The 27,762-nt window shown below is 44.7% G+C and overlaps 1 protein-coding gene, 23 non-coding genes and 18 pseudogenes across 24 annotated transcripts in view; all 42 read left to right on the top strand.

Moving 5' to 3' along the window:
• Positions 1–27,762, top strand: part of LOC140301715 (NLR family CARD domain-containing protein 3-like) — a 483,071-nt gene that overhangs the window by 124,285 nt on the left and 331,024 nt on the right. The gene's annotated exons all lie outside the window — the stretch shown is intronic.
• Positions 10,037–10,108, top strand: trnaq-uug (transfer RNA glutamine (anticodon UUG)). Its single transcript has one exon. It is a non-coding gene; the product is annotated as a tRNA-Gln (tRNA).
• Positions 12,418–12,536, top strand: LOC140290881 (5S ribosomal RNA). The gene has a single exon (XR_011912400.1). It is a non-coding gene; the product is annotated as a 5S ribosomal RNA (ribosomal RNA).
• Positions 12,806–12,924, top strand: LOC140303284 (5S ribosomal RNA; annotated as a pseudogene).
• LOC140309974 (5S ribosomal RNA) lies at positions 13,194–13,312 on the top strand (annotated as a pseudogene).
• On the top strand, positions 13,582–13,700 carry LOC140290810 (5S ribosomal RNA). The gene has a single exon (XR_011912394.1). It is a non-coding gene; the product is annotated as a 5S ribosomal RNA (ribosomal RNA).
• LOC140293869 (5S ribosomal RNA) lies at positions 13,970–14,088 on the top strand. The gene has a single exon (XR_011912717.1). It is a non-coding gene; the product is annotated as a 5S ribosomal RNA (ribosomal RNA).
• Positions 14,358–14,476, top strand: LOC140301483 (5S ribosomal RNA; annotated as a pseudogene).
• Positions 14,746–14,864, top strand: LOC140300097 (5S ribosomal RNA; annotated as a pseudogene).
• Positions 15,134–15,252, top strand: LOC140302288 (5S ribosomal RNA; annotated as a pseudogene).
• LOC140292630 (5S ribosomal RNA) lies at positions 15,522–15,640 on the top strand. The gene has a single exon (XR_011912579.1). It is a non-coding gene; the product is annotated as a 5S ribosomal RNA (ribosomal RNA).
• Positions 15,910–16,028, top strand: LOC140300647 (5S ribosomal RNA). The gene has a single exon (XR_011914853.1). It is a non-coding gene; the product is annotated as a 5S ribosomal RNA (ribosomal RNA).
• LOC140295961 (5S ribosomal RNA) lies at positions 16,298–16,416 on the top strand. Its single transcript, XR_011912918.1, has one exon. It is a non-coding gene; the product is annotated as a 5S ribosomal RNA (ribosomal RNA).
• LOC140295866 (5S ribosomal RNA) lies at positions 16,686–16,804 on the top strand. The gene has a single exon (XR_011912909.1). It is a non-coding gene; the product is annotated as a 5S ribosomal RNA (ribosomal RNA).
• LOC140300096 (5S ribosomal RNA) lies at positions 17,074–17,192 on the top strand (annotated as a pseudogene).
• LOC140302281 (5S ribosomal RNA) lies at positions 17,462–17,580 on the top strand (annotated as a pseudogene).
• Positions 17,850–17,968, top strand: LOC140292618 (5S ribosomal RNA). The gene has a single exon (XR_011912577.1). It is a non-coding gene; the product is annotated as a 5S ribosomal RNA (ribosomal RNA).
• On the top strand, positions 18,238–18,356 carry LOC140300526 (5S ribosomal RNA). The gene has a single exon (XR_011914841.1). It is a non-coding gene; the product is annotated as a 5S ribosomal RNA (ribosomal RNA).
• On the top strand, positions 18,626–18,744 carry LOC140295949 (5S ribosomal RNA). The gene has a single exon (XR_011912917.1). It is a non-coding gene; the product is annotated as a 5S ribosomal RNA (ribosomal RNA).
• LOC140299747 (5S ribosomal RNA) lies at positions 19,014–19,132 on the top strand (annotated as a pseudogene).
• LOC140271562 (5S ribosomal RNA) lies at positions 19,402–19,520 on the top strand (annotated as a pseudogene).
• LOC140270415 (5S ribosomal RNA) lies at positions 19,790–19,908 on the top strand (annotated as a pseudogene).
• On the top strand, positions 20,178–20,296 carry LOC140316977 (5S ribosomal RNA). The gene has a single exon (XR_011917353.1). It is a non-coding gene; the product is annotated as a 5S ribosomal RNA (ribosomal RNA).
• On the top strand, positions 20,566–20,684 carry LOC140298672 (5S ribosomal RNA). The gene has a single exon (XR_011914296.1). It is a non-coding gene; the product is annotated as a 5S ribosomal RNA (ribosomal RNA).
• On the top strand, positions 20,954–21,071 carry LOC140276973 (5S ribosomal RNA; annotated as a pseudogene).
• Positions 21,341–21,459, top strand: LOC140308741 (5S ribosomal RNA; annotated as a pseudogene).
• On the top strand, positions 21,729–21,847 carry LOC140295812 (5S ribosomal RNA; annotated as a pseudogene).
• Positions 22,117–22,235, top strand: LOC140293618 (5S ribosomal RNA). The gene has a single exon (XR_011912691.1). It is a non-coding gene; the product is annotated as a 5S ribosomal RNA (ribosomal RNA).
• LOC140291502 (5S ribosomal RNA) lies at positions 22,505–22,623 on the top strand. The gene has a single exon (XR_011912459.1). It is a non-coding gene; the product is annotated as a 5S ribosomal RNA (ribosomal RNA).
• Positions 22,893–23,011, top strand: LOC140298487 (5S ribosomal RNA). The gene has a single exon (XR_011914129.1). It is a non-coding gene; the product is annotated as a 5S ribosomal RNA (ribosomal RNA).
• On the top strand, positions 23,281–23,399 carry LOC140295157 (5S ribosomal RNA). The gene has a single exon (XR_011912843.1). It is a non-coding gene; the product is annotated as a 5S ribosomal RNA (ribosomal RNA).
• LOC140287226 (5S ribosomal RNA) lies at positions 23,669–23,787 on the top strand. Its single transcript, XR_011911529.1, has one exon. It is a non-coding gene; the product is annotated as a 5S ribosomal RNA (ribosomal RNA).
• LOC140292189 (5S ribosomal RNA) lies at positions 24,057–24,175 on the top strand. Its single transcript, XR_011912523.1, has one exon. It is a non-coding gene; the product is annotated as a 5S ribosomal RNA (ribosomal RNA).
• On the top strand, positions 24,445–24,563 carry LOC140298530 (5S ribosomal RNA). The gene has a single exon (XR_011914168.1). It is a non-coding gene; the product is annotated as a 5S ribosomal RNA (ribosomal RNA).
• Positions 24,833–24,951, top strand: LOC140316905 (5S ribosomal RNA). The gene has a single exon (XR_011917350.1). It is a non-coding gene; the product is annotated as a 5S ribosomal RNA (ribosomal RNA).
• LOC140304510 (5S ribosomal RNA) lies at positions 25,221–25,339 on the top strand. Its single transcript, XR_011915275.1, has one exon. It is a non-coding gene; the product is annotated as a 5S ribosomal RNA (ribosomal RNA).
• On the top strand, positions 25,609–25,727 carry LOC140292026 (5S ribosomal RNA; annotated as a pseudogene).
• Positions 25,997–26,115, top strand: LOC140271662 (5S ribosomal RNA; annotated as a pseudogene).
• LOC140315948 (5S ribosomal RNA) lies at positions 26,385–26,503 on the top strand (annotated as a pseudogene).
• Positions 26,773–26,891, top strand: LOC140300306 (5S ribosomal RNA; annotated as a pseudogene).
• LOC140290973 (5S ribosomal RNA) lies at positions 27,161–27,279 on the top strand (annotated as a pseudogene).
• LOC140294273 (5S ribosomal RNA) lies at positions 27,549–27,667 on the top strand. Its single transcript, XR_011912766.1, has one exon. It is a non-coding gene; the product is annotated as a 5S ribosomal RNA (ribosomal RNA).

Raw genomic sequence — 27,762 nt, 5'->3', positions numbered from 1 at the left:
GTGCATGATAAACATAATACTAATATAAATAATCAACATAGGATAACAAATCCTTTTTAAAAAAATTATTTGACAATAATGATGCTTCTCCACCATAATAAAACAGAGGACAAAATACAATAAACATTGTAAAATGATTCCCTTTTTATGTATTTTCTAGGTGCTTTAACATCTTTTAACTCTTCATTCTTCAGCTTGTACACTTAGAATATAGCCTAATATTAGCCAATTAGAAAATAAACAGGGCATACCAACCTGGCATTCGACATGTAAATCTGGGTGACGACACTGCAGGTGTTTTATGAGGTTAGATGTGTTGCCTCCTTTGGCTCCTATAGCTTGGTGGCAGCGCCTGCACAGTAATGGCCATCGTCTATTTACTTTACCGTGTGTGCCTTGTTTAAACCCAAAATAGCTCCAAATGTGGCTTTAGGAGTTTGTTTTTAGTGGTGCCACAAGCACGCTGCGACAGACTTACCGCTCGGTTTTTATGTATGTATGCTCGGTGTGTGTGTGTGTGTGTCTTGTCTCGTGTCGGTGACCGCAGTGCGCGCGTCTGGGCGAGACAGAAATTTTGTTTTGAAGCGAATTTCTATCGAAGCGGAGCTGTCTACATGGAGTTCGTTCCAGCCGTCAGAAACACAGGAACAGCCAATCAGCGAACAGATGGGCGGACCCAGCGTGCGGAAACAGCCGAACTGCTCTCGGTGAGAAGATGAACGTATTCCATGCCAGAAATAAGGTCTACGTTTAAAAATACTGGAGTTCCCCTTTAAGTCCCACTTTAAGATTTAAGCATGAGATGTGGCATGTGTACATTAAACACATCAGATCACATGTTTTCGCTCCACAGTTTTATCAATAAGCCAAATGATATCCAGATCAGCCTGGAAATAACTATTTTAGATTTTACATTGATCATTAAACTTTTTAAATCATAAAAAATTTCTGCAAAACTACAGAAATAAGTTTATAAAACTGCAGCTTTAGTGGAAAATGTGACAAGATGGTCAAAACTGTCCATAAAGATAATAAAAGAGGAAGAAAAAGTCTGTTTCACACACAGCTAAAATGATAAAGCTCCATTTTACTTGTCCATCTGGCCGGCTTATTGAAATCTATAGCTCAAGTGTTTCTGGTATTGTGCACTGCTTTGAGCAGTGCACAATGCAGAGCATTAGCATTAGCATTAGCAGGACATGCTAACTGTGACTAGCAGCCAGGTTATTTGAACTTTTTTACTCTCTGGTGAATGTTCTGACTGCCCGTGTCCAGCTGCAGGAATCATACCAATGACACAAAGCACTTTGAAGACATTTCTGCAAATGTTTGACCGCTACAAGTATTCTTTTCTGGACTCACCTGCATGCAGATTCCTGTAGTGATGTTACGAAATGTGCTGAGGCTTCGAAGCGTGTGTGGAGTAATGGAGGAGACGGCTTACTTCATTTAGGGGAGGAGCCGAAAATGATGACGCCAGGAGCCTCGCTACCTGGCCGTACCACGTGACTGCTTAAGGAAGCGGTTCAGATTTTGCCGAGAGTACTGACAGGCATATTAAACCCTCAGTCTCCATTTAATGTTTTTTTCGATGAAGAAGTCAGTTCAGGGTTTGGATAGAGTTTGGATACTAGAGTTTGGATAGCGTTAATAAAGTTTGGAGATAGTTTGTGGAGTTAAGTGAGAGAGAGATAGTTTTGAGATTGAGCAGAGTGAGGAGAGAACGATATGCAAGAGGATGGAGCCAGCTTGGAAGAGGAGGATTTCAGCCTGAATGTGTCCATGTCACCCTCTCTGTACGCCTGCTCTTTCCGGCACCTGAGCTCTCTGAGCTGCTTGGAGAACCAGGGCTTTTGGTTATTGTACCTTGTGATGGTTTTGGTTGGGAGGCAGACCTGCTCACAGAAGCTGATGCAGGAACATACAGTGTCAGAAAAGCTGCCGTTGTCATCCTCAGGGCCCCTCAGTGACTCCCAGTCAGTAGACTCCATGCAGTCCTGAAGCATGTCCCTTGCCTCTGGAGTCCACCTCCTTACTGTAGTCCTGGATGGTTTGGCCCTTCTCAGTTGCTGCCTGTATGTGGGGACCATCTGTATGATGCAGTGGTCGGAGTGTCCAAGGGCAGCGTGGGGGATGGAGCGGGATGAGGGTTTTATGGTGGAGTAGAAGTGGTCCAGTGTGTTGCTGTCCTGCATGGCGCATGTCACCAGCTGTTTGGAGCTCGTCAGTTCCTGGGAGAGGTTACACGAGTTGAAATCTCTCATCACAAGAACTATCGAGTTGGCCGAGAGGTGGAGAAAAGACCTGCTGGATTGTTGTTGAACGTGTTCACAGATGTACTTAAATCACTTTTCTGATCACGTTAAGACCAGATATGAACAGCTCAAGGGCGCCTTTCCTCTTTCTTTATTCCAAGATCTTCTTCTCCACTTCAGCTTTTGGCTAAATCTAAACACAGCTCACATGTGTTTGGACATTAATAACATAGATCACAGTGACATATGCAACACTTCAGATAAGCAGCTGCCCCAGTATAATTACAGATGGTTAAAATCCTTGTTATTTTATAATATTCTTTCATGAACTGTGAGAAGCATTACACAGAGGGTTCATCTCCAATGCAGCAGCTTTGGTCTGTCTGCAGCCTTTTTATTCTAATGTCAATGACCAGTTCAGCAGGTGTGTCCCTCAGAGGAGCTGGAGGCAGCTGTTCAGGGCTACTTTTTTAGAAGAAGGTTTACTGATTGGAAAGGGGGCTCCTCACGGTGACACTTTGTGGGTAAGAGCCTGAATAAGGGCAACTTCTTCTTCTTCTTGGTTGTTGAAGACATTTCATCTCTCATCTGAAAGGATCATTCAGCTTTAAACTAGTTGGTGGGAGTATGGACTTCTAAGCATCAGAGTGGTCTTTTACACCAACACGTTGTGCTACATTCAGTTCTTCACTGGCGAGGTTTCAATCTGAAGTTCCCTTCGATCAAATATGTCCACAACCACACAGATGCAAACAAAAACGTATTCAGGCAGAAATATTAACCACTGTAATGAGGTGTAGACTTATTTATTGACCTCCTTGCTTTGTTCACAGAAAGTTTCAAGAGTTTTTTTCTCTCTCATGATCTAACTTTTCTCCGTCTGTGATATTGGCTTTTTTAGCGTGAGGTAAAAAGGATCCACAGGAGTCTGGAGGATGGACACAAATACAGGGAAATGAGAGGTAGGCCTGACTGCACTGGGATGTTGTTTCCTCACCTGTGAGTCACTTTGGATCAAAGCATCTGCTAAATGACTAAATGGAAATTACATTAATGTCCATGATGACTGTACAGAAACATTCCACAGAACTGTGTATATGAGCTATCTTTGTAGAAACTGGATGTTTCAGGCTGTTAGTCTCAGTTGTTTCCAGATATTTGCCACATAGCTCGCTGTGAAAGCTGCCTTATACTTAACATGTAGAGATATAAAACTGTGGAGCTGATGGATCTAAAAGTGACATGAAATCACTTAAAGATGATTGTTATTTCAGTGTCAGGGGAAGGAAATCATATCACTATCAGCACATAATGAATGTCCTTGTGTAAATGCTTTGAGAAACGTGTTGAGCATCATGCCCTCACTGTGCATGTGTTCTGTTTCTGAGCTGTAATGTGGTACAAAGACTTCACATGAATTTAGGAAGTTTTCCTGCTCCTGTCTCAGTCTCAGTGCACTCTGGATTCATCCTCTGGGAAGCAGAAACATCCACAGGAAACTGATGAATATCTGTCCAACAAAATCAGCGTCCTGATAAGCTGCTGCTAGAAGGACAAAATCCTGACCTGAGATCAGTCCAAGATCTGTCTTTTAAAATGGAATAAAGTGAAATGATGAGGTGAAATCTGCTGAAAGCTGTGAAACAACAAGTGCTGCTGGAAGTGTTTTCATGAAGAGCTCATTAAACTTTTTAAAGGAGGAATGGACTTTATTCCAACAGCAGCTCAAAGCAGGAGATTCATATTTATCTGGACATTTGAATGAAAACATTCAGTATTAAATTAATGTCTTTAAAATGTCTTGCTTTTATTTATGGTGAATTTCATTTGGATCATTTTCCAGAACAAATCTTTGAAATGTTCACAGTTTTTATCTTTGAACCCTCAGAAAACTTCTCTTAATAATAAGAAAATGTTGAATAAAAGTTGAAATAAATAAAGACAGCAGAGAGGAAGAAACTCCCTCAGCTCAGTATGTTTGTGACTCTGTCTGAGATGGAGGTGAAATATGTGAACCTGGGCTGTGGTTTACTGCTCTCTCACAGCCGTTCTGTTTATTCACAGCTGAGAAATCATCTTTCTGAGGATGACCATAACCTTTATAAACATCACCACTATCTTTATTAATATCCAGAATCACTGTGAATGTTTCTGCTTCTTTCTTCTGGTACCAGTAGATCCAGTTTTCATCACACTGGTCAGTTCCACAGCTGAAGGAGACACTTTGACCAACTCTCCTGGTCAGTGTTAACTGGTCCTGAATCAGCTGTGCTGCCATGGCAACCAGCGCTGGAGAGACTCAAACAGACAGATGAAGGTCAGTGTGACGGTGTGTGTTCCAGGGGGAGTTTGCTGGCTCCTGATTGGCTGGAAACACTCACCTGAACACAGACAGCACAGAGCAGCAGCTGGGAGGAAAAGCATTTTGTGCAGTGGTGTTTCCTCTGGTGAACCTGGGGAGAAGTGATGCTCTGATGCAGCTGAGGCCAAACAAGGACGAGCTGTGAGATCAGACCAGGGCCACGTGCTTTCTAACAGCTCCTCAGAGCTCCCATCAGCCCCTGCGGCCCACAGATAAGACCGCTGCTGCTGACTGACAGCTCAGCTGAAGCTGCTGTGTGGTTTCATGATTCTTGATTTGAATCTGACAGCAGATGATTAAAATCGGGGTCACATGATGCAGAAAGACTAAAAAACATTCATGTTCCCACAAACACATTCAGCTTGGTGGTGAATTTAGTAACACACACTGTTATCTGTTGTTTAAGAGCTGGGATGAAAATGCACAACTACAAATCCACACAGCTCCTCAACTCTGATCCAACTCTTCAATGTGTTTGACTTCATTCAATAATGGAGCTGAATTTCTGCTGACTTTCATTCTCTGTCTTTTGACATGATGGATTTAGTTTGTCATGTTGTTCTTCATCATGTTTCCATCATGCAAACAAAGTCTTGTCAGTGTTCAGCTCTCAAACAGTTCACCTTCAGTTCCACTGACACACTGATGCCTGTGAATTCATCTCAAACTGACATTTTTATCAGTGCTGCAGTCAGTCCTTCACTCACATGGGTTGTTCTGGATCACATGGCTGGAACATGAGATTTCCTCTGACCCACAAACACAACTACACTGCTGTCACTGTGCTGCTTATTGGGCTGTGAATGTTGTCAGAACAGCTTTTCAACAACAAGCTGAAGATGTGGCTGTTGTGCTGCTTTTGATTCACAGTCAGTGTAGACAATATGGAAAGTAGAGCTCAGGAGGTGCAGCTGAAGCTTTTGCTTCTCTCATCATTACTTATAGAGATGACACTGAAATGCTTTTGTATTAAGAGCTTTTATTGACTGTTTAAGGGTGACAGCTTCATGACACTTTCTCCAGTCTGACCCTCACTTGGAACACAATCAAACATACTGGGACATGTGGGAAAGGATCACAGTGTTCATACTGTACATATCTGAGAACATCCACAGGAAGACACTTTATCATTTACATGCTGATTCTGTCATTTTAACATCTTTCACAGTCAGATTTTTACTAGAAATGATGTTATACACTGTATGTTGACACGTAGAAATAATCCCATTCTGCTTGTAAGCAGCTCTGAATAGAAACAACCATAACTACACTGTTATTACTGTATTATGTTGATGCATGAAAACAGCTGAATGATTGTGCTGGAAACACTGAGAACAGCCTGAAGATGTGGCTGTTGTGTTACTTTTGCTTCACAGTCAGTGTAGACAACATACAAAGCAGCTTCAAAGATACTTCCAGGTGAGGCGTGCAGAAAGCAGCTGTGAGCACCGTAACATACAATAAATACATTATTACTGACCTGGACACTGATACATTCAGATTCAGTTATCACATATATATAAAGGATCTGCATGTCACTGCTTCTGTTTTCATTTACATTTCACACAGCATTCATACAATCCATGTTTCCCACCATTGCCTGGGCTCTATGAACATGTGCTGCATATTATTTACAGTTAAGATCATAAAGCTGAAAAAGAGAGCAGAACAGCACACGTGATGACTGGTGACTGAGAACAGAGCACCATCGCTGCTGACATCACAAGAAGTGATGTCATCACTCATTATGACCTCACAGTTCTGCATGACATCACAATGGAAACATGTCATCAAAGGACATGACATCACTGTAGTTTATAAAAGCCTGAAAGACAAACCGCCTGAAAAACAACACTTACTTAAAAAGTCCTTTTTGAGTCCAACCAAAATATCCTCTCCTGCACTTCTGTGGGGTAACAGAGTAGATGAAGAGATTCTGGAGAATGAGTCTGAGGGTTTCTACATATTTCCCTTTGAAAGTGGCAAAGAGGAAAGTTCTGAGGAAGCCGCCAACAGGCCAGAAGATGCAGAATCATCCCCAGGCCTCTGCAGCTCAACACAGCAAGAGGAAGTTTACAGACTCAGGAACCTCTCCCACTCCCTCTGTGGGCTGCACTCAGAGGGAATGGACTCCCTCCAAGGCCTCTGCTGCCAACACCAATTATGGCTCAGAGAAGTTTAAGGGGAATTTCTGCTTCCAGAGTAAAAGGAAAGTTTCAAGTAAAGGTTTAATTCCAGAAACCTTAAAACTCTGTGGTGGACTGATCAAATCCAATGTGGAGGTGTGGATTTAGGGGAAAACCTCCTTGAACAGTCTGGTGTAATTGGGTCTAAAATACAAGTTGATGGTTCAGAAGAGTTTATTTTTGTTGTCAGCTCAGAGAGCTCGACTGGACAGAAACAGTCTAAATACAAATCAGGTTTCTACACATAGTTCTAAAGCTGTCACTGAGCACTGATGCTGAAGATGATCGTCCTGTTGGGACCAGTTGTAGGTTAGACTAAATACTGAGCAGCTTGAACAGATACATATCATCCCTTTCTTCAGTAAAGCAGAAAGTTTGTGCTTTTAGAACAGGAAAAGTTCTCAACTTTTTGGAATATGCAGATTATATAAAGTACTGTGGTCTAAAGTCTTAAAACACACTTCATTCCTTTATGTTTTGCCAGGATTGTGTCATTTCTTTAAGTAGTCTTCAGGAATAGTTCTCCAGGCTTCTTGAAGGACATCCCAATGCTCTTCTTTGGATGTCAGCTGCCTTTTGTTCCGTTCTCTGTCAGATGATCCCATACTGCTTCAATAATGTTGAGGTCCGGGCTCTGGGGAGGATTCATGCCTCCATAAGACCTGTTGCCACTGATTTTCAGTCCACTTCTCGTGTCATTTGGCATAGCTCAGCCTTTTCTCCCTGTTTCCCTTCCTTAAGAACGGCTTCTTGACAGCCACCCTTCCATGGAGACCATTTCTGATGAGGCTTCATTGAACAGTAGATGGATCAGCTGAAGGTTCAGATGCATCTCTCAGGTCCTGTCAGGTCTTTGCTGGATTTTTTCCTCTTTCTTAAGGACATCACTTTCAGATACTGTTCATCTGCTGTAGATAGTTTTTTAGGCCTGACACTTCTTCTTCTGTCCTCCACTTGTCCAGTTTCCTCAAATGTTTGAAGGACACACTGCACACCATGCTGAGATATGCCAGGTTTTCAGCTCATAGCTCTTTGGGAATCACCATGTTGCTGTAAAAATACCATTTTCTGTCTGTCAAACTGTGTTATCTTTGGTGTTTTTCATAGATGCAACTAAAGAAATGGGAACAAATGATGTGTCTTTGTGACAGGCCGCTAGCAACAAAGTGCCTAAAGATCCAATTTAAAATGGCTTCTTTGCTAAGTTGTCTGTTATGTGTCGATACAACTGTTATAATTGGCTTTGATCTTAGACATTATAAATTCATATTCTGTATTTTACTAAATAACCTATGTTCCTAGCTGGTACTTTTCCACTTTGCTCATACTGCACAACAGATGACCTTAAATGGTCCAAGACCTTAGAAGGACATAAACAACTGGGTCAGACAAAACATCTCTAGTAGAGTAGATAGGTCTGGTACATTAGATCCACGCCTAAAACAGCACTCACACATACACACACATTGTTCATCACATCCAAAGAACACAACAAGGACAGCAGCTGGCCTGAGCATGCCACTAAAAACTGGCCAATTATACTCTGACAAGTGTGAATACAACTTCTGTGAGATAAAGCTGAATATAAATATGACATGTTTCCGGATAACGGGGCTCGGCCTGACGGATTTCCTGCGGGAGCTCTGGCACTCCGAGTCCAGCTGCAATATACTTTACTTGTGACCAATAAATAATAAACGATTTCTCCAGCTAGCCCACCCGCTACCCGATTAACGGACTGTCGGTATAGAAAATGGATGGATGGATTTCTCCAGCTTATTCTTGGGCTTCCAATGAAAAAATTGGGCTAACACAACACTGGTTCATCCCTTGAGTTAGGAGCCTTTTTTCTGCTTGAATGATTCATAGGTCAGAGTTAAGTGGCTTAACAAAGAAAAACACATTCCTCTGAAAATGCTCAGGTACAAGGACTGGACTGAAAAAGAGAGAAAAAGCAGAAAATGTCCAAGGAAAGACTCTGAGAGACCTTCAGAAAGCTGGAGAACTATTGATCAGGACCACTTTAAAGATGACAGGACAGTCAGAAAGAAATGAGGCTGGATCAGGAGTTTGTAATGAAACTAATTCCCACTGTTTTGCCTTTTAATGCGATGCGATACAACCCTTATTAAACAAGTTTAATGACGTGTAGCTAAATGCTGATTTTTGCTCTAAAATACTCCTGAATACTAAATACTCTGAGAAGTGTTGTGCAAGTTCAAACTTAAACTTGTTCAAGGTTGAGTTCAGTCTTCTTTCCCTCTTTTATAGCTGGCATCTGTTTTAGGACGCCACTTTCCATCAGTTTCTGTCGTGCTGGCTGATGTGGGAGTGTTGCTGTGTGCTTCCAAACAAATCTATAACTACACATGTCTGGAACTATCCAAATGCATTTGTATATATGGTGTTTCTGCCCGTGTCTGGTGCAGAAATCATTGCACAGTCTGAAGCTTTCACCTGAGTGAGCATCAGTTTTATGGGGAAAAATAAGAAAAATAACGTCACAAAACTATGATCCAAAACAGATAATCAGACACAATAAACTGATAACGAGTAGGACCAAAACAAACACATCAAAACAGCCAGAGACAAAGTCATGAATGAGAACAGAGACAAACAGAGACACAGCATATAGCAGTGTAGAAGTTTGCATTTTGGGTATTTTATGTTACTTTTGCCTTGTTTTTTTAACCTGTTAGTATTAATGTATCTGTATGTGTGATACTGTTTTTTAAAGTGAGTGAAATTTCTCTATTTGGTGCAGCTAACATGAACACATGACATATCGGCAGTAAAACTCCTTTTACAACATTAAATAAGAGGCGTCTGTGAGGTGAATATGGAGCTCCTGGCTGCAAATTATTTGTCTGTTCCTATGAGCTGTCCCCAGGCACCACTCTGGAGCTCTGTGAGAATGCATTTCCAGCAGATAATCTATGTCGTAAAGTCATTTTTTGCAGGTTTTCAAGAGATTCTCCAATGCTGAGCTGTGAAACGGATTTTGGTGAACCACCAGCTGCTCAGCGAAAATGGCACCCTCCCTGTCAGGGAATCGAACCCCATTCCTCCGTGTGACAGGCAGATTCTAACCTTTGACCAGCGAAGATACAGAATGTGTTGCTTGACTGTCGTGCCCATATTAAGAATACAAGCTGTAAGAGCACCGCTGAAAAATTTAACCTTTATGTTGTCAAGCATTTGCATGACTAAGATCATAATTTGCCTGTGGAAGGGGTTCCATGGTGTAAAGGTCAGCACTCTGGACTTTGAATCCAGTGATCCGAGTTCAAATCTCAGTGGAACCTTCAGGTGTGCTGTCATGTTTGTGTTCTGGAAAGAAGATGAGTGAATGAGGTTAGTCAGTTGTCAAGTCACAGCAGAGTGTGTGAGTGACCAATTCCAAAGAGAGGGCTTCAATTGGTTAATGTTGAAAAAGTGGAACATTCAGCTGAGAGGGTCTGTGCTATTTACCTTCTCACCTCTGGGTGTCACTAATTGAATCTATTTGGTTTCTTCTTGCATATTCATTTGCAATGCATATATTTTTCCATGCTCTCCATTTGGAATTTGGACACAGAAGCCAAAGGAGAAGGAAACAGGAAAAACAATCCCATGGTAACAATCAGCGACAAGGAGAACTACTCAAAAGCCTGCACAATTAACCCGGTGCCCACCCATGGGCCAACCAATCATCCAATCAAGGAGCAGCAATTTCTGCCGGCCGGGATCTGAGCGCCAACTCCATGCGGTGCGCACAAGTTGGTACTGATTTAGGAAAAAGATGATTGTACAATTTTACTCCTTGGTATGGATACTCTTTCAAAAACGTCCAAAAAATAAAATATGTGGTTGATAAAACTGTGTGACTCAGTCCTTCAACACAAAAGGCAGGCAAAGGAAAATCAGCTGTCCTCTCCATCTAATCATAGGAGCAAGGCAGTAACTACCATAGAGGACACCGAGGTCGTGTCCTCTGTATTTTTAATTTTTTTTTTGTTGCTGAAATTGTGGTGATTTTATATTTGAAGAGCCAAGAGTAGCGCTGTTTAATAAAACAGTGGCTCAGTTTGGGCAGACGTGCTGCGCGTCATCGACAACATGCACTGTCGCTATGGTAACTACCACACAAGTCGGACTTTGATGTTGTTACCGTTAGTGAGTCAGTCAGTCACACCAGTCACTGAAAGAGGAGCACATCAAGCTAAACATGTAGGTGGAGAGCAGTTTAAGTGGTAGATGACTGTGAGAAAAAATGCATTTTAATGTGGAGATATTTGTATTGCAGCCCAGCGTCCTACTCAGATAGCAAGGAAACATGAATCAAAGTTTAATTTGTATATATTATCCCTCTGTCCCGGGACAGTTCATTCCTTTTTATTCCTAATCCATGACTTGATGAAATTCATTCTCCAGTTTTACATTGTAACTCATTTGCAAATCATTTAGGATGAGGCTGATGTTCTCTGATAACAAACTAAACAAATAAACCTAAAAGTCATTATGATGTTGTTTTTGTTCCTTTAAGACTCTGAAAATGGCCAGATTTAAATAATGGAATTAAATAAATTTCCAGGGGAGCCCCGAACCCGACTAGAAGTTCTGACTCATGACCTCAGTATTTTTTGGGCCTCTGCACCTAAAACCTCACTCAGGTAAAAGAATCAAAGTGTCATCAGCAACATTTACTAACACTTCCACCAGTAAAAGTATTTATTCTGCAGAGCAGCTCTCAGCGTTTGCTGTTAGATATAAAGTTGCCTGTTTGACAGTTTAAAGTGGCTGCACGTGCACTTTTTCTACCATCCAAGTACTAACCAGGCCCGACCCTGCTTAGCTTCCTAGATCTGACGAGATCGGGCATGTTCAGGGTGGTATGGCCGTAAGCGAGAGAATCAGTCACAAATCAGCTTTTTATAGATGCTGAAACAACATCTATCACTGTGTTCTGACTTCTAGAATATAATGTAACTGTTTAAAAATGAGCAATTTGTGATGATTTCATCTAACTAAGCAGCCTCAGTCTCTCTGTGTGACGCTGAACACAAAACTACACACAGGGAACAGAAGAGGTCGACAGACACTAAGTTATCTGAGAGTCTCACTTTCAGCTGCAGAGAACCAACACGAGAGAAGAACATGTGCAGGATCAGCATCAGCCTCTCAAGCCAATTAGGTGAAAAACTAAAAGAAACATATGGTTCAAGCAGCTATATAATAGATATTTGTTACGGTGACTTTTGCTTACGGCCACACCACCCTGAACACGTCTGATCTCGAAAGCTAAGCAGGGGGCCTGGTTAGTATTTGGATGGGAGACCGCCTGGGAATACCAGGTGCTGTAAGCTTTTTCTCTTCTCTCTACCACGTGCATGTCTTTTGTTGCAACGTCTGATCACCCTGTGACACATGAGGAAGTTGGTCATCTTCAGCTGCTGCTGCTTTGTTGGCAGACACGAAATGATCTGAGAATCTCAGTTTCAACTGCAGGTAATAATCACATCAGGGATGAAGATGTGCCCACTACATATCAGCCTTTCTCGGCAATTATCTGGTTACATCGAGGAACTGTATGATTCCAGTACCTATATAATGCAAATTTGTCACAGACATTGTTGCTTACGGCCACACCACCCTGAACATGCCCGACCTCGTCTGATCTCGGAAGCCAAGCAGGGTTGGGCCTGGTTAGTACTTGGATGGGAGACCGCTTGGGAATACCAGGTGCAGTAAGCTTTTTCTCTTCTCTCTCCCACCTGCATGTCTTTTGTTGCAACGTCTGATCACCCTGTGACACATGAGGAAGTTGGTCATCTTCAGCTGCTGCTGCTTTGTTGGCAGACACGAAGTGATCTGAGAGTCTCAGTTTCAGCTGGAGAGAATAATCACATCAGGGATGAAGATGTGCCCACTACGCATCAGCCTTTCTCGGCAATTATCTGGTTACACAGAAGAATTGTATGATTCCAGTACCTATATAATGCAAATTTGTCACAGACATTGTCGCTTACGGCCACACCACCCTGAAAATACCTGACCTAGTCTGATCTCGCAAGCCAAGCAGGGTTGGGCCTGGTTAGTACTTGGATGGGAGACTACATGGGAATACCAGGTGCTGTAAGCTTATTCTCTTCTCTCTCCCACCTGCATGTCTTTTGTTGCAACGTCTGATCACCCTGTGACACATGAGGACGTTGGTCATCTTCAGCTGCTGCTGCTTTGTAGGCAGACACGAAGTGATCTGAGAGTCTCAGTTTCCGCTGGAGAGAATAATCACGACAGGGAAGAAGATGTGCCCAATACGCATCAGCCTTTCTCGGCAATTATCTGGTTACATAGAGGAACTGTATGATTCCAGTACCTATATAATGCACATTTGTGACAGACATTGTTGCTTACGGCCACACAACCCTGAATATACCCGACCTCGTCTGATCTCGGAAGCCAAGCAGGGTTGGGCCTGTTTAGTACTTGGATGGGCGACAGCTTGGGAATACCAGGTGCTGTAAGCTTTTAGTCTTCTCTCTACCACCTGCATGTCTTTTGTTGCAACGTCTGATCACCCTGTGACACGTGAGGAAGTTGGTCATCTTCAGCTGCTGCTGCTTTGTTGGCAGACACGACTTGATCTGAGATTCTCAGTTTCAACTGCAGATAATAATCACATCAGGGAAGAAGATGTGCCCACTAAATATCAGCCTTTCTCGGCAATTATCTGGTTACATAGAGTAACTGTATTATTCCAGTACCTATATAATGCACATTGTTCACAGACATTGTTGCTTATGGCCACACCACCCTGAAAATGCCCGACCTCGTCTGATCTCGGAAGCCAAGCAGGGTTGGTCCTGGTTAGTACTTGGATGGGAGACCGCTTGGGAATACCAGGTGCTGTAAGCTTTTTCTCTTCTCTCTACCACCTGCATGTTTTTTGTTGCAACGTCTGATCACCCTGTGACACATGAGGATGTTGGTCATCTTCAGCTGCTGCTGCTTTGTTGGCAGACACGAAGTGATCTGAGAGTCTCAGTTTCAGCTGGAGAGAATAATCACGACAGGGAAGAAGATGTGCCCACTACAAGTTAGCCTTTCATGGCAATTATCTGGTTACATAGAGGAACTGTATGATTCCAGTACCTATATAATGCACATTGTTCACAGACATTCTTGCTTACGGCCACACCACCCTGAATATGCCCGACCTCGTCTGAACTTGGAAGCCAAGCAGGGTTGGGCCTGGTTAGTACTTGGATGGAAGACCGCTTGGGAATACCAGGTGCTGTAAGCTTTTTCTCTTCTCTCTACCACCTGCATGTCTTTTGTTGCAACGTCTGATCACCCTGTGACACATGAGGACGTTGGTCATCTTCAGCTGCTTCTGCTTTGTTGGCAGACACGAAGTGATCTGAGAGTCTCAGTTTCAACTGCAGGTAATAATCACATCAGGGATGAAGATGTGCCCACTACGCATCGGCCTTTCTCGGCAATTATCTGGTTACATAGAGGAACCGTATGATTCCAGTACCTATATAATGCACATTTGTCACAGACATTGTCGTCTAAGGCCACACCACCCTGAACATGCCCGACCTCATCTGATCTCGGAAGCCAAGCAGGGTTGGGCCTGGTTAGTACTTGGATGGGAGACTACATGGGAATACCAGGTGCTGTAAGCTTATTCTCTTCTCTCTCCCACCTGCATGTCTTTTGTTGCAACGTCTGATCACCCTGTGACACATGAGGAAGTTGGTCATCTTCAGCTGCTGCTGCTTTGTTGGCAGACACGAAGTGATCTGAGAGTCTCAGTTTCAACTGCAGGTAATAATCACATCAGGGAAGAAGATGTGCCCGATACAAGTTAGCCTTTCTCGGCAATTATCTGGTTACATCGAGGAACTGTATGATTCCAGTACCTATATAATGCACATTTGTCACAGACATTGTCGCTTATGGCCAAACCACCCTGAACATGCCCGACCTCGTCTGATCTCGGAAGCCAAGCAGGGTTGGGCCTGGTTAGTACTTGGATGGGAGACTGCTTGCGAATACCAGGTGCTGTCAGCTTTTTCTCTTCTCTCTACTCCCTGCATGTCTTTTGTTGCAACGTCTGATCACCCTGTGACACATGAGGAAGTTGGTCATCTTCAGCTGCTGCTGCTTTGTTGGCAGACACGAAGTGATCTGAGAGTCTCAGTTTCAACTGCAGGTAATAATCACATCAGGGATGAAGATGTGCCCACTACAAGTTAGCCTTTCTCGGCAATTATCTGGTTACATCGAGGAACTGTATGATTCCAGTACCTATATAATGCAAATTTGTGACAGACATTGTCGCTTACGGCCACACCACCCTGAAAATACCCGACCTAGTCTGATCTCGGAAGCCAAGCAGGGTTAGGCCTGGTTAGTACTTGGATGGGAGGCTGCTTGGGAATACCAGGTGCTGTAAGCTTTTTCTCTTCTCTCTACCCCCTGCATGTCTTTTGTTGCAACGTCTGATCACCCTGTGACACATGAGGAAGTTGGTCATCTTCAGCTGCTGCTGCTTTGTTGGCAGAGACGAAGTGATCTGAGAGTCTCAGTTTCAATTGCAGATAATAATCACATCAGGGAAGAAGATGTGCCCGATACAAGTTAGCCTTTCTCGGCAATTATCTGGTTACATCGAGGAACTGTATGATTCCAGTACCTACATAATGCACATTTGTCACAGGCATTGTTGCTTACGGACACACCACCCTGAAAATACCCGACCTCGTCTGATCTCGGAAGCCAAGCAGGGTTGGGCCTGGTTAGTACTTGGATGGGAGACTGCTTGGGAATACCAGGTGCTGTAAGCTTTTTCTCTTCTCTCTCCCACCTGCATGTCTTTTGTTGCAACGTCTGATCACCCTGTGACACATGAGGAAGTTGGTCATCTTCAGCTGCTGCTGCTTTGTTGGCAGACACGAAGTGATCTGAGAGTCTCAGTTTCCGCTTGAGAGAATAATCACGACAGGGAAGAAGATGTGCCCAATACGCATCAGCCTTTCTCGGCAATTATCTGGTTACATAGAGGAACTGTATGATTCCAGTACCTATATAATGCACATTTGTGACAGACATTGTTGCTTACGGCCACACCACCCTGAATATGCCTGACCTCGTCTGATCTCGGAAGCCAAGCAGGGTTGGGCCTGGTTAGTACTTGGATGGGAGACCGCTTGGGAATACCAGGTGCTGTAAGCTTTTTCTCTTCTCTCTACCACCTGCATGTCTTTTGTTGCAACGTCTGATCACCCTGTGACACATGAGGAAGTTGGTCATCTTCAGCAGCTACTGCTTTGTTGGCAGACACGAAGTGATCTGAGAGTCTCAGTTTCAACTACAGATAATAATCACATCAGGGATGAAGATGTGCCCACTACAAGTTAGCCTTTCTCGGCAATTATCTGGTTACATAGAGGAACTGTATGATTCCAGTACCTATATAATGCACATTGTTCACAGATATTGTTGCTTACGGCCACACCACCCTGAATATGCCTGACCTCGTCTGATCTCGGAAGCCAAGCAGGGTTGGGCCTGGTTAGTACTTGGATGGGAGACTGCTTGGGAATACCAGGTGCTGTAAGCTTTTTCTCTTCTCTCTCCCACCTGCATGTCTTTTGTTGCAACGTCTGATCACCCTGTGACACATGAGGAAGTTGGTCATCTTCAGCTGCTGCTGCTTTGTTGGCTGACACGAAGTGATCTGAGAGTCTCAGTTTCCGCTTGAGAGAATAATCACGACAGGGAAGAAGATGTGCCCAATACGCATCAGCCTTTCTCGGCAATTATCTGGTTACATAGAGGAACTGTATGATTCCAGTACCTATATAATGCACATTTGTGACAGACATTGTTGCTTACGGCCTCACCACCCTGAATATGCCCGACCTCGTCTGATCTCGGAAGCCAAGCAGGGTTGGGCCTGGTTAGTACTTGGATGGGAGACTACATGGGAATACCAGGTGCTGTAAGCTTATTCTCTTCTCTCTCCCACCTGCATGTCTTTTGTTGCAACGTCTGATCACCCTGTGACACATGAGGAAGTTGGTCATCTTCAGCTGCTGCTGCTTTGTTGGCAGACACGAAGTGATCTGAGAGTCTCAGTTTCAACTGCAGGTAATAATCACATCAGGGAAGAAGATGTGCCCGATACAAGTTAGCCTTTCTCGGCAATTATCTGGTTACATCGAGGAACTGTATGATTCCAGTACCTATATAATGCACATTTGTCACAGACATTGTCGCTTATGGCCAAACCACCCTGAACATGCCCGACCTCGTCTGATCTCGGAAGCCAAGCAGGGTTGGGCCTGGTTAGTACTTGGATGGGAGACTGCTTGCGAATACCAGGTGCTGTCAGCTTTTTCTCTTCTCTCTACTCCCTGCATGTCTTTTGTTGCAACGTCTGATCACCCTGTGACACATGAGGAAGTTGGTCATCTTCAGCTGCTGCTGCTTTGTTGGCAGACACGAAGTGATCTGAGAGTCTCAGTTTCAACTGCAGGTAATAATCACATCAGGGATGAAGATGTGCCCACTACAAGTTAGCCTTTCTCGGCAATTATCTGGTTACATCGAGGAACTGTATGATTCCAGTACCTATATAATGCAAATTTGTGACAGACATTGTCGCTTACGGCCACACCACCCTGAAAATACCCGACCTAGTCTGATCTCGGAAGCCAAGCAGGGTTAGGCCTGGTTAGTACTTGGATGGGAGGCTGCTTGGGAATACCAGGTGCTGTAAGCTTTTTCTCTTCTCTCTACCCCCTGCATGTCTTTTGTTGCAACGTCTGATCACCCTGTGACACATGAGGAAGTTGGTCATCTTCAGCTGCTGCTGCTTTGTTGGCAGACACGAAGTGATCTGAGAGTCTCAGTTTCAATTGCAGATAATAATCACATCAGGGAAGAAGATGTGCCCGATACAAGTTAGCCTTTCTCGGCAATTATCTGGTTACATCGAGGAACTGTATGATTCCAGTACCTACATAATGCACATTTGTCACAGGCATTGTTGCTTACGGACACACCACCCTGAAAATACCCGACCTCGTCTGATCTCGGAAGCCAAGCAGGGTTGGGCCTGGTTAGTACTTGGATGGGAGACTGCTTGGGAATACCAGGTGCTGTAAGCTTTTTCTCTTCTCTCTCCCACCTGCATGTCTTTTGTTGCAACGTCTGATCACCCTGTGACACATGAGGAAGTTGGTCATCTTCAGCTGCTGCTGCTTTGTTGGCAGACACGAAGTGATCTGAGAGTCTCAGTTTCCGCTTGAGAGAATAATCACGACAGGGAAGAAGATGTGCCCAATACGCATCAGCCTTTCTCGGCAATTATCTGGTTACATAGAGGAACTGTATGATTCCAGTACCTATATAATGCACATTTGTGACAGACATTGTTGCTTACGGCCACACCACCCTGAATATGCCTGACCTCGTCTGATCTCGGAAGCCAAGCAGGGTTGGGCCTGGTTAGTACTTGGATGGGAGACCGCTTGGGAATACCAGGTGCTGTAAGCTTTTTCTCTTCTCTCTACCACCTGCATGTCTTTTGTTGCAACGTCTGATCACCCTGTGACACATGAGGAAGTTGGTCATCTTCAGCAGCTACTGCTTTGTTGGCAGACACGAAGTGATCTGAGAGTCTCAGTTTCAACTACAGATAATAATCACATCAGGGATGAAGATGTGCCCACTACAAGTTAGCCTTTCTCGGCAATTATCTGGTTACATAGAGGAACTGTATGATTCCAGTACCTATATAATGCACATTGTTCACAGATATTGTTGCTTACGGCCACACCACCCTGAATATGCCTGACCTCGTCTGATCTCGGAAGCCAAGCAGGGTTGGGCCTGGTTAGTACTTGGATGGGAGACTGCTTGGGAATACCAGGTGCTGTAAGCTTTTTCTCTTCTCTCTCCCACCTGCATGTCTTTTGTTGCAACGTCTGATCACCCTGTGACACATGAGGAAGTTGGTCATCTTCAGCTGCTGCTGCTTTGTTGGCTGACACGAAGTGATCTGAGAGTCTCAGTTTCCGCTTGAGAGAATAATCACGACAGGGAAGAAGATGTGCCCAATACGCATCAGCCTTTCTCGGCAATTATCTGGTTACATAGAGGAACTGTATGATTCCAGTACCTATATAATGCACATTTGTGACAGACATTGTTGCTTACGGCCTCACCACCCTGAATATGCCCGACCTCGTCTGATCTCGGAAGCCAAGCAGGGTTGGGCCTGGTTAGTACTTGGATGGGCGACAGCTTGGGAATACCAGGTGCTGTAAGCTTTTAGTCTTCTCTCTACCACCTGCATGTCTTTTGTTGCAACGTCTGATCACCCTGTGACACATGAGGACGTTGTTCATCTTCAGCTGCTGCTGCTTTGTTGGCAGACACGAAGTGATCTGAGAGTCTCAGTTTCAACTGCAGGTAATAATCACATCAGGGAAGAAGATGTGCCCGATACAAGTTAGCCTTTCTCGGCAATTATCTGGTTACATCGAGGAACTGTATGATTCCAGTACCTACATAATGCACATTTGTCACAGGCATTGTTGCTTACGGACACACCACCCTGAAAATACCCAACCTCGTCTGATCTCGGAAGCCAAGCAGGGTTGTGCCTGGTTAGTACTTGGATGGGAGACTGCTTGGGAATACCAGGTGCTGTAAGCTTTTTCTCTTCTCTCTCCCACCTGCATGTCTTTTGTTGCAACGTCTGATCACCCTGTGACACATGAGGAAGTTGGTCATCTTCAGCTGCTGCTGCTTTGTTGGCAGACACGAAGTGATCTGAGAGTCTCAGTTTCCGCTGGAGAGAATAATCACGACAGGGAAGAAGATGTGCCCACTACAAGTTAGCCTTTCACGGCAATTATCTGGTTACATAGAGGAACCTTATGATTCCAGTACCTATATAATGCATATTGTTCACAGACATTCTTGCTTACGGCCACACCACCCTGAACATACCCAACCTCGTCTGATCTCGGAAGCCAAGCAAGGTTGGGCCTGGTTAGTACTTGGATTGGAGACTGCTTGGGAATAACAGGTGCTGTAAGCTTTTTCTCTTCTCTCTACCACCTGCATGTCTTTTGTTGCAACGTCTGATCACCCTGTGACACATGAGGACGTTGGTCATCTTCAGCTGCTGCTGCTTTGTTGGCAGACACGAAGTGATCTGAGAGTCTCAGTTTCAACTGCAGGTAATAATCACATCAGGGATGAAGATGTGCCCAATACGCATCAGCCTTTCTCGGCAATTATCTGGTTACATAGAGTAACCGTATGATTCCAGTACCTATATAATGCACATTTGTCACAAGCATTGTTACTTACAGCCACACCACCCTGAATATGCCCGACCTCGTCTGATCTCGGAAGCCAAGCAGGGTTGGGCCTGGTTAGTACTTGGATGGGAGACCGCTTGGGAATACCAGGTGCTGTAAGCTTTTTCTCTTCTCTCTACCACCTGCATGTCTTTTGTTGCAACGTCTGATCACCCTGTGACACATGAGGAAGTTGGTCATCTTCAGCAGCTACTGCTTTGTTGGCAGACACGAAGTGATCTGAGAGTCTCAGTTTCAACTACAGATAATAATCACATCAGGGATGAAGATGTGCCCACTACAAGTTAGCCTTTCTCGGCAATTATCTGGTTACATAGAGGAACTGTATGATTCCAGTACCTATATAATGCACATTGTTCACAGATATTGTTGCTTACAGCCACACCACCCTGAATATGCCCGACCTCGTCTGATCTCGGAAGCCAAGCAGGGTTGGGCCTGGTTAGTACTTCGATGGGCGACAGCTTGGGAATACCAGGTGCTGTAAGCTTTTAGTCTTCTCTCTACCACCTGCATGTCTTTTGTTGCAACGTCTGATCACCCTGTGACACATGAGGAAGTTGGTCATCTTCAGCTGCTTCTGCTTTGTTGGCAGACACGAAGTGATCTGAGAGTCTCAGTTTCAGCTGGAGAGAATAATCACGACAGGGAAGAAGATGTGCCCACTACAAGTTAGCCTTTCTCGGCAATTATCTGGTTACATAGAGGAACTGTATGATTCCAGTACCGATATAATGCACATTTGTGACAGACATTGTCGCTTACGGCCCCACCACCCTGAATATGCCCGACCTCGTCTGATCTCGGAAGCCAAGCAGGGTTGGCCTGGTTAGTACTTGGATGGGAGACCGCTTGGGAATACCAGGTGCAGTAAGCTTTTTCTCTTCTCTCTACCACTTGCATGTCTTTTGTTGCAACGTCTGATCACCCTGTGACACATGAGGACGTTGTTCATCTTCAGCTGCTGCTGCTTTGTTGGCAGACACGAAGTGATCTGAGAGTCTCAGTTTCAACTGCAGGTAATAATCACATCAGGGAAGAAGATGTGCCCGATACAAGTTAGCCTTTCTCGGCAATTATCTGGTTACATCGAGGAACTGTATGATTCCAGTACCTACATAATGCACATTTGTCACAGGCATTGTTGCTTACGGACACACCACCCTGAAAATACCCAACCTCGTCTGATCTCGGAAGCCAAGCAGGGTTGGGCCTGGTTAGTAGTTGGATGGGAGACTGCTTGGGAATACCAGGTGCTGTAAGCTTTTTCTCTTCTCTCTCCCACCTGCATGTCTTTTGTTGCAACGTCTGATCACCCTGTGACACATGAGGAAGTTGGTCATCTTCAGCTGCTGCTGCTTTGTTGGCAGACACGAAGTGATCTGAGAGTCTCAGTTTCCGCTGGAGAGAATAATCACGACAGGGAAGAAGATGTGCCCACTACATATCAGCCTTTCTCGGCAATTATCTAGTTACACAGAAGAATTGTATGATTCCAGTACCTATATAATGCACATTGTTCACCAATATTGTTGCTTACGGCCACACCACCCTGAATATGCCCGACCTCGTCGGATCTCGGAAGCCAAGCAGGTTTAGCCCTGGTTAGTACTTGGATGGGAGACTGCTTTGGAATACGAGGTGCTGTAAGCTTTTTCTCTTCTCTCTACCACATGCATGTCTTTTGTTGCAACGTCTGATCACCCTGTGACACATGAGGAAGTTGGTCATCTTCAGCTGCTGCTGCTTTGTTGGCAGACACGAAGTGATCTGAGAGTCTCAGTTTCCGCTGGAGAGAATAATCACGACAGGGAAGAAGATGTGCCCAATACGCATCAGCCTTTCTCGGCAATTATCTGGTTACATAGAGGAACCGTATGATTCCAGTACCTATATAATGCACATTTGTCACAGATATTGTTGCTTACGGCCACACCACCCTGAATATGCCCGACCTCGTCTGATCTCGGAAGCCAAGCAGGGTTGGGCCTGGTTAGTACTTGGATGAGAGACCGCTTGGGAATACCAGGTGCTGTAAGCTTTTTCTCTTCTCTCTACCACATGCATGTCTTTTGTTGCAACGTCTGATCACCCTGTGACACATGAGGACGTTGGTCATTTTCAGCTGCTGCTGCTTTGTTGGCAGAAACGAAGTGATCTGAGAGTCTCAGTTTCCGCTGGAGAGAATAATCACGACAGGGAAGAAGATGTGCCCAATACGCATCAGCCTTTCTCGGCAATTATCTGGTTACATAGAGGAACTGTATGATTCCAGTACCTATATAATGCACATTTGTCACAGATATTGTTGCTTACGGCCACACCACCCTGAATATGCCCGACCTCGTCTGATCTCGGAAGCCAAGCAGGGTTGGGCCTGGTTAGTACTTGGATGGGAGACCACTTGGGAATACCAGGTGCTGTAAGCTTTTTCTCTTCTCTCTACCACATGCATGTCTTTTGTTGCAACGTCTGATCACCCTGTGACACATGAGGACGTTGGTCATTTTCAGCTGCTGCTGCTTTGTTGGCAGAAACGAAGTGATCTGAGAGTCTCAGTTTCCGCTGGAGAGAATAATCACGACAGGGAAGAAGATGTGCCCAATACGCATCAGCCTTTCTCGGCAATTATCTGGTTACATAGAGGAACTGTATGATTCCAGTACCTATATAATGCACATTTGTCACAGACATTGTTTCTTACGGCCACACCACCCTGAACATGCCCGACCTCGTCTGATCTCCGAAGCCAAGCAGGGTTGGGCCTGGTTAGTACTTGGATGGGAGACCGCTTGGGAATACCAGGTGCTGTAAGCTTTTTCTCTTCTCTCTACCACATGCATGTCTTTTGTTGCAACGTCTGATCACCCTGTGACACATGAGGACGTTGGTCATTTTCAGCTGCTGCTGCTTTGTTGGCAGAAACGAAGTGATCTGAGAGTCTCAGTTTCCGCTGGAGAGAATAATCACGACAGGGAAGAAGATGTGCCCAATACGCATCAGCCTTTCTCGGCAATTATCTGGTTACATAGAGGAACTGTATGATTCCAGTACCTATATAATGCACATTTGTTACAGACATTGTTGCTTACGGCCACACCACCCTGAATATACCCCACCTCGTCTGATCTTGGAAGCCAAGCAGGGTTGGGCCTGGTTAGTACTTGGATGGGAGACCGCTTGGGAATACCAGGTGCTGTAAGCTTTTTCTCTTCTCTCTACCACCTGCATGTCTTTTGTTGCAACGTCTGATCACCCTGTGACATATGAGGAAGTTGGTCATCTTCAGCTGCTGCTGCTTTGTTGGCAGACACGAAGTGATCTGAGAGTCTCAGTTTCAACTGCAGGTAATAATCACATCAGGGAAGAAGATGTGCCCACTACAAGTTAGCCTTTCTCGGCAATTATCTGGTTACATAGAGGAACCGTATGATTCCAGTACCTATATAATGCACATTGTTCACAGATATTGTTGCTTACGGCCACACCACCCTGAATATGCCCGACCTCGTCTGATCTCGGAAGCCAAGCAGGGTTGGGCCTGGTTAGTACTTGGATGGGAGACTATTTGGGAATACCAGGTGCTGTAAGCTTTTTCTCTTCTCTCTAGCACCTGCATGTCTTTTGTTGCAACGTCTGATCACCCTGTGACACATGAGTAAGTTGGTCATCTTCAGCTGCTGCTGCTATGTTGGCAGACACGAAGTGATCTGAGAGTCTCAGTTTCCGCTGGAGAGTATAATCACGACAGGGAAGAAGATGTGCCCAATACGCATCAGCCTTTCTCGGCAATTATCTGGTTACATCGAGGAACTGTATGATTCCAGTACCTATATAATGCACATTTGTCACAGACATTGTTGCTTACAGCCACACCACCCTGAAAATACCCGACCTCGTCTGATCTCGGAAGCCAAGCAGGGTTGGGCCTGGTTAGTACTTGGATGGGCGACAGCTTGGGAATACCAGGTGCTGTAAGCTTTTAGTCTTCTCTCTACCACCTGCATGTCTTTTGTTGCAACGTCTGATCACCCTGTGACACATGAGGAAGTTGGTCATCTTCAGCTGCTTCTGCTTTGTTGGCAGACACGAAGTGATCTGAGAGTCTCAGTTTCAGCTGGAGAGAATAATCACGACAGGGAAGAAGATGTGCCCACTACAAGTTAGCCTTTCTCGGCAATTATCTGGTTACATAGAGGAACTGTATGATTCCAGTACCGATATAATGCACATTTTTGACAGACATTGTTGCTTACGGCCCCACCACCCTGAATATGCCCGACCTCGTCTGATCTCGGAAGCCAAGCAGGGTTGGGCCTGGTTAGTACTTGGATGGGAGACCGCTTGGGAATACCAGGTGCAGTAAGCATTTTCTCTTCTCTCTACCACTTGCATGTCTTTTTTTGCAACGTCTGATCACCCTATGACACATGAGGACGTTGTTCATCTTCAGCTGCTGCTGCTTTGTTGGCAGACACGAAGTGATCTGAGAGTCTCAGTTTCAACTGCAGGTAATAATCACATCAGGGAAGAAGATGTGCCCGATACAAGTTAGCCTTTCTCGGCAATTATCTGGTTACATAGAGTAACCGTATGATTCCAGTACCTATATAATGCATATTTTTCACAAGCATTGTTACTTACAGCCACACCACCCTGAATATGCCCGACCTCGTCTGATCTCGGAAGCCAAGCAGGGTTGGGCCTGGTTAGTACTTGGATGGGAGACCGCTTGGGAATACCAGGTGCTGTAAGCTTTTTCTCTTCTCTCTACCACCTGCATGTCTTTTGTTGCAACGTCTGATCACCCTGTGACACATGAGGACGTTGGTCATCTTCAGCTGCTGCTGCTTAGTTGGCAGACACAAAGTGATCTGAGAGTCTCAGTTTCAACTGCAGGTAATAATCACATCAGGGAAGAAGATGTGCCCACTACGCATCAGCCTTTCTCTGAAATTATCTGGTTACGTAGAGGAACCGTATGATTCCAGTACCTATATAATGCACATTTGTCACAGACATTGTTTCTTACGGCCACACCACCCTGAACATGCCCGACCTCGTCTGATCTCGGAAGCCAAGCAGGGTTGGGCCTGGTTAGTACTTGGATGGGAGACCGCTTGGGAATACCAGGTGCTGTAAGCTTTTTCTCTTCTCTCTACCACATGCATGTCTTTTGTTGCAACGTCTGATCACCCTGTGACACATGAGGACGTTGGTCATTTTCAGCTGCTGCTGCTTTGTTGGCAGAAACGAAGTGATCTGAGAGTCTCAGTTTCAACTACAGATAATAATCACATCAGGGATGAAGATGTGCCCACTAAATATCAGCCTTTCTCGGCAATTATCTAGTTACACAGAAGAATTGTATGATTCCAGTACCTATATAATGCACATTGTTCACCAATGTTGTTGCTTACGGCCACACCACCCTGAATATGCCCGACCTCGTCTGATCTCGGAAGCCAAGCAGGTTTAGCCCTGGTTAGTACTTGGATGGGAGACTGCTTGGGAATACGAGGTGCTGTAAGCTTTTTCTCTTCTCTCTACCACCTGCATGTCTTTTGTTGCAACGTCTGATCACCCTGTGACACATGAGGAAGTTGGTCATCTTCAGCTGCTGCTGCTTTGTTGGCAGACACGAAGTGATCTGAGAGTCTCAGTTTCCGCTGGAGAGAATAATCACGACAGGGAAGAAGATGTGCCCAATACGCATCAGCCTTTCTCGGCAATTATCTGGTTACATAGAGGAACTGTATGATTCCAGTATCTATATAATGCACATTTGTCTAAGACATTGTTGCTTACGGCCACAACACCCTGAACATGCCCAACCTCGTCTGATCTCGGAAGCCAAGCAGGTTTGGGCCTGGTTAGTACTTGGATGGGAGACCGCTTGGGAATACCAGGTGCTGTAAGCTTTTTCTCTTCTCTCTACCACCTGCATGTCTTTTGTTGCAACGTCTGATCACCCTGTGACACATGAGGCAGTTGGTCATCTTCAGCTGCTACTGCTTTGTTGGCAGACACGAAGTGATCTGAGAGTCTCAGTTTCCACTGGAGGTAATAATCACATCTGGGATGAAGATGTGCCCACTACATATCAGCCGTTCTTGGCAATTATCTGGTTACATAGAGGAACTGTATGATTCCAGTGCCTATATAATGCACATTTGTCACAGACATTGTTGCTTACGACCACACCACCCTGAACATGCCCGACCTCGTCTGATCTCGGAAGCCAAGCAGGGTTGGGCCTGGTTATTACTTGGATGGGAGACTTCTTGGGAATACCAGCTGTTGTAAGCTTTTTCTCTTCTCTCTACCACCTACATGTCTTTTGTTGCAACGTCTGATCACCCTGTGACACATGAGGAAGTTGGTCATCTTCAGCTGCTGCTGCTTTGTTGGCAGACACGAAGTGATCTGAGAGTCTCAGTTTCAACTACAGGTAATAATCACATCAGGGATGAAGATGTGCCCACTACATATCAGCCTTTCTCGGCAATTATCTGGTTACATAGAGTAACCGTATGATTCCAGTACCTATATAATGCACATTTGTGACAGACATTGCTGCTTACAGCCACACCACCCTGAATATGCCCGACCTCGTCTGATCTCGTTAGCCAAGCAGGGTTGGGCCTAGTTAGTACTTGGATGGGAGACCGCTTGGGAATACCAGGTGCTGTAAGCTTTTTCTCTTCTCTCTACCACATGCATGTCTTTTGTTGCAACGTCTGATCACCCTGTGACACATGAGGAAGTTGGTCATCTTCAGCTGCTGCTGCTTTGTTGGCAGACACTAAGTGATCTGAGATTCTCTTTTTCAACTACAGATAATAATCACATCAGGGATGAAGTTGTGCCCACTACAAGTTAGCCTTTCTCTGCAATTATCTGGTTACATAGAGGAACTGTATGATTCCAGTACCGATATAATGCACATTTGTCACAGATGTTTTTGCTTACGGCCACACTACCCTGAACATGCCCAACCTCGTCTGATCTCGGAAGCCAAGAAGGTTTGGGCCTGGTTAGTACTTGGATGGGAGACTACTTGGGAATACCAGGTGCTGTAAGCTTTTTTTCTTCTCTCTACCATCTACATGTCTTTTGTTGCAACGTCTGATCACCGTGTGAAACATGAGGAAGTTGGTCATCTTCAGCTGCTGCTGCTTTGTTGGCAGACACGAAGTGATCTGAGAGTCTCAGTTTCCGCTGGAGAGAATAATCACGACAGGGAAGAAGATGTGCCCAATACGCATCAGCCTTTCTCGGCAATTATCTGGTTACATAGAGGAATTCTATGATTCCAGTACCTATATAATGCACATTGTTCACAGATATTGTTGCTTACGGCCACACCACCCTGAACATGCCCAACCTCGTCTGATCTTGGAAGCCAAGCAGGGTTGGGCCTGGTTAGTACTTGGATGGGAGACTACTTGGGAATACCAGGTGCTGTAAGCTTTTTTTCTTCTCTCTACCATCTACATGTCTTTTGTTGCAACGTCTGATCACCCTGTGACACATGAGGAAGTTGGTCATCTTCAGCTGCTGCTGCT

The sequence above is a fragment of the Leuresthes tenuis genome, unplaced genomic scaffold, assembly GCF_036924035.1.
Source record: "Leuresthes tenuis unplaced genomic scaffold, fLeuTen1.0.hap1 SCAF_1, whole genome shotgun sequence".
NCBI lineage: Eukaryota > Metazoa > Chordata > Actinopteri > Atheriniformes > Atherinopsidae > Leuresthes > Leuresthes tenuis.
Note: the sequence above shows the minus strand (reverse complement) of the source record. Positions and strands in the feature narration are given on the sequence as shown.